The sequence below is a fragment of the Cyprinodon variegatus genome, unplaced genomic scaffold (genome assembly GCF_000732505.1).
Source record: "Cyprinodon variegatus isolate N-32 unplaced genomic scaffold, C_variegatus-1.0 Scaffold1518, whole genome shotgun sequence".
NCBI classification, from domain to species: domain Eukaryota; kingdom Metazoa; phylum Chordata; class Actinopteri; order Cyprinodontiformes; family Cyprinodontidae; genus Cyprinodon; species Cyprinodon variegatus.
In genome coordinates, this window is record NW_015151971.1 from 64,080 (window position 1) to 68,781 (window position 4,702).

A 4,702-nucleotide genomic window follows, 5' to 3' on the forward strand; every position below is an offset into this window, starting at 1 on the left:
ATTCCAAAACATTGGTGGACATGCTGCAGTGATTGGATTGATTAGATTTAAATGCTGTGACGCGACTCGAGGGACACACAATTATGTTACAGGACCTCCGGGGAAAAAAAAAAAAAAACGACCAGACTCGATAGTGGTATCGATAAGCCCAAACGTTATTGATTTTCGGGTTTTGAAAAAAGTGGAACCGGGTCCTTGATGGAACCGGGTTTCGATCCCCATCCCTATATGTAGGTACCACATCTGCTCGGGTCCTGCTTCCTGCCAGTGACGTTACGCTTCATGATTGGCTGAACGTTCCCTTATTATGTAAAATATTGTGGTTGCCCAGACAACGATAATAACATCGCTGGCGTCAGTTAGGATGTCTAATGAAGTTTTACCTGATTGATAACAAAACTGAAAAAAATCTGTTTCTGTTGAACCATAATATAAAGGGGGAGAGCTGGGTAGCGCTGTGGCTAGCTGTGCTCAGTAGCTAACAGGTTAGCCTGTTTTAGCTCGGTCAATTAGCCATATTAAGCTATGCTACTTTTGAATTCTTACCAACAACAACTGTTCATTTTCTAAAATTAGAATAACTAATTTTATTAAGATGTCTCATTTATCCTCCACTGCCCTCAGATCTTAATAAAAAGAATAAAAATAAATAATACTTTTTGTGTATCCTTGTTAAATGGCAGAGCTCAGTCTGTCTTAGAGGGCAGGACTTTCCTTCAAGACTGGCAATGATTGTTTTCTACTTTTGGCTACTTTAGATCGGCAATTAAAATGTAAAATAATAGCAAATATAGGGAATAATATGTTGATCCTTAAGAAACGGGTGCAATACAGTCCGAGTGGAGTTGCCATATATTGACATCATAAGAAGGGGTGGGGCCCCGAGCAAATCTGGTACCTACACCAGGTCACAGAGGTAGTGTCTGACTTTTTCATCTCTGATCTGATAATGACCCATTTCAGGGTATTTCCAGGTCCAATGGTCTAGGTTCATAGGAGCTAAACAGATAGCAATAAGTTTGTAGTTAAATGTAGCTTTACTAAAAGATATTGAAAAGTGTAAAAATAACAATACCTATAGGCCTAAAATTAACCTAAGAAAATAAAATGTCTTTCCAAAGAATGTTCTTCCTGAATTGTTGCTTCAGAACTTCAATAAATGTTCAAGTCCATTAGTCAGTGAGTCAGGGGGATTAGTCAAGTCATTGATTATATTAAGGCAAGCTCTCTTGATGCCTGTATTTAAAAAACATAATACTTTGGACTTGTAATGCACTTTATATTTATACAAAAAGGGGGGGGGGGGTTCAATAAAAAGCTCCCCTAATAAGGTGTGTGTTAAAAGCATCCACAGTCTGTGGGGTCCTCAGGTGGCCAGGGAGAGCGCTCCACAGCCTGGGAGCAGCTGAAAAGAAAGCCAATCTCCGATTGTACGATACTTTGACCTTGGTGGTTTCAGCAGATATGTTGCAGTAGATCTGAGGTTACCTGTTAAGGTCTGTGGGGTGAGAAGTTCCTTAAGGTATGGTCAGGCATCACCATGGATGCCCTGCGGGGTAGGGAGGGAGACATTGTACTCAATTCTGAGTGTAACAGGAAGCCAGTGATTTGAGGAAGGAGGTGATATGGTCATGTTTGTGCACCCTCATTAGCATCCGAGCAGTGCTGTTTGGTATGTATTGCAGCCTCTTCAGGCTTTTCTCAGGGATCCCGATGAGGAGCGCATTGGAGTAGTCCAGCATGGAGGAGAAAAAAGTGTAGACAAGCTTTTCTGCATCTGCAGGAGTGAGTGTGGGACGAAGTTTGGCGACGTTTCTGAGCTGGAAGAAGGAGGTCTTGCAGAGGTGTTTGATGTAAGCCTTAAAGGCTTCAGTCTTGGAGCTGTTTAGCTAAAGGAAGTTGTGCTTCATCCACACTTTTACTTCCTCCAGACAGGTGGTCAAAGTTGATGATAGCAATGGAGCAGAGGATGGAATAGCAATGGAATGAAACCCCATGCTGGGTGATGACATGGCCAAGAGGGAGCATGTACAGATTAAAGAAAGTGGGACTGAGCACTGTACCTTGAGGGACACCACAGGTGATGTTGTGAGCCAGGGATTTAGCCTTTCCCAAGGTGACATACTCAGTTCTTCCAGAGGTAAGATGAAAAAGTACTGAAAAACAGTCATAGACAGACTCAGAGACTCTGATAATGGAGCTTAAACGATGGAGGAGGATGTTGTGATCCACAGTGTCGAATGCTGCAATCAAGTCCAGGAGAATCTGCTGTCATCAACAGGTCATTTGTGACCCTGAACAGAGCTGTTTCCATGCTGTGGCCCTTGCGGAAACCTGACTGAAATTTTTTAAACAGGTCATGTTGTTTTAGATGTTCCTGAAGCTGAGTGGAAACTACTTTTTTCCAGCACCTTTGAAAGGAAAGCAGATTGGAGATAGGCCTGTAGTTGGCAAAGACTTCTGGGTCAAGGGTGGGTTTTTTGAGAATTGGCCTCATGATAGCAGTTTCCAGTGTTGATGGAACCTGGCCGGACTGGAGGGAGTGATTAATGAATGTTGTGATAATTGGACTTATGATATGGAGATTGGATTTTACCAAGACTGTTGGGAAAGGGTCCAGGGTGCAGGTAGAAGGTTTCATCCTTTTGATGATGTCCTCAACTTCTTGCTGTGAGATGACCAAAAAACAGCTGAGAGGTTGGGAAATCCCAGGTGGTGGGTTGGCAGTCGGGACAGGCAGCGTGGAGTAACTGGGTAGTAGGGAGAGGATGGCATTTACTTTTTTGCTGAAAAAAGTGATGAAGTTGTTGCAGCTTTCTTCTGTGTCTTCTGTTTGAGAGTGTGCTTGTGGTTTGAGAATGTATCTTATGGTTGAGAAAAGTTGATTGGAGTTTCCAGGGCTGTTGTTGATAATGTTAGAATAGAACTGTGAACGTGCATCTCTCAGGGACCTTGCATAGGACTTCTGATGTTCACAGTAGGCCTGCCTTTGAACAGTAAGTCCTGGGGCCTTGAGGCGCCACTCAAGGACTCGGCCAGCTTTTGTCATTTGCCATAGTTCGGAGGTGTACCATGGGGCTGGGCGTAAGAAGCTGACAGTTCTAGTTTTGACAGGGGCCTGGAGATCTAGGAGACTGCTCAGAGATTGGTTGTGGAAATCAACCGACTCGGTGACTGAAGAGAAATCAATGGTTAAGGTGTCCGAGTTCATTTTTTCCAGGTCCCTATAGAAGATTTGACGTTTGGCTTTGATTTGTGGGGAAATGAGTTACAGCTCCATTGAGATGGTCTTGTGGTCAGACACACCCAGATCATATGTTAGAGGGTTCCTAACGGGGGCGGAGTTGGATATGACCAGGTCCAGTGTGTGCGCCCTGGAATGTGTGGGGCCATCAACATGTTGTTGAAGGTTGAGGCAGTCCAAAATTTGCAGAAACTTAGCTGCAAAATGAGAGGAGGGTTGTCTACATAAATATTAATATCTCCAAGTATCATGATGTTGACAGAGGTGGTGCAGTGTTGTGTGAAGGTCATGTGTCTCTGGGATGAAAGCCAATTGGGTTGGTGGGGCTGGTAGATGAGGAGAGGGGGGGTTACAATTAAATGCTAGGCATTCAAATGAGGACAGTGTAGGAAGGGGGAGGGGGGTCAGCACCAACTCCTGTTGGTGCATGACAACTAGGCCACCACCACAACCAACCGGGCGGGGGGGGGGGGGGGGGGGGGGGGGGCTGTCAGACTTCGTTCGGTCTATTCGCTGAGAGCTGAATAGACCCCTGGCTGGAGCCATGTTTCTGTGAGACACATGAAGTCTAATCTCTTTTCTGTCATTTGGTCATGTAGGAATGATGCTTTCTTTATGAGAGATTGTTTATTAAAAAAATATTTTTTAAGTGTTGATGCTGTGGTGAATCTCTGTAGAGGCAATAGTACTGAAATCCACTACATGTTTTCCAGTTAGCTGGGTGTGGCTAGACATTGTGTTTTTTCCTATGTTGCTCGGCTGAGCAGGCTGAGATTTTGCTGTTTCAAGTGTTCTTAGCGCTGAGAGCAGCGCCACTCTGATTGGCCAGACACAGTTGGTGTATACCACTGACAGCAGGAGGTGATCAACAATCCTTTGGAGGTTGATATCAGTTGGTGAGTAAAGCCACCGGTTTTGTATCAAGCCATAACTCAAAATCTCAGACTGTAAAACTGAAAACAACAATGTTCAAAATAATGTTGGAGAAGCAGCGAACAACGATTGCCAGCGTCCTCTCCTACTTTCAGTATGTATAGAAAACGTAAATGAACCACATTTTTAATCCAAATAAAATTTTATTTGAACCTTTTAACCAAGGGGGTAACACGATTATTTTTTCACCGTCACTGAGTGCATATAGTATAGTGTACATATATATAGATATATACTGCACATAGTGTGTACAAAATTACAATAAAATCTGTTATATAGAGGCTTCAACTAGGCAGGGTGCACAGATCTTTACATTTTCTTTTCATTTCTGTCTCTGTCCCCCAAGAATTAAAACATTTTATACATTTGACTGATACTAAGGTAAGAAAAAGGCAGTAATTAAGGCTGAGAATGTTTCTATGCTGCCTGAGGCAGAGAGAGGATGGATGGATGGATGGATGGATGGATGGATGGATGGATGGATGGATGGATGGATGGATGGATGGATGGATGGATGGATGGATG

General features: G+C 43.5%; 1 protein-coding gene across 2 annotated transcripts in view; it reads left to right on the forward strand.

Moving 5' to 3' along the window:
- Positions 1-4,702, forward strand: part of LOC107103739 (transcription factor AP-1-like) — a 10,978-nt gene that overhangs the window by 4,107 nt on the left and 2,169 nt on the right. The window lies entirely within an intron of this gene.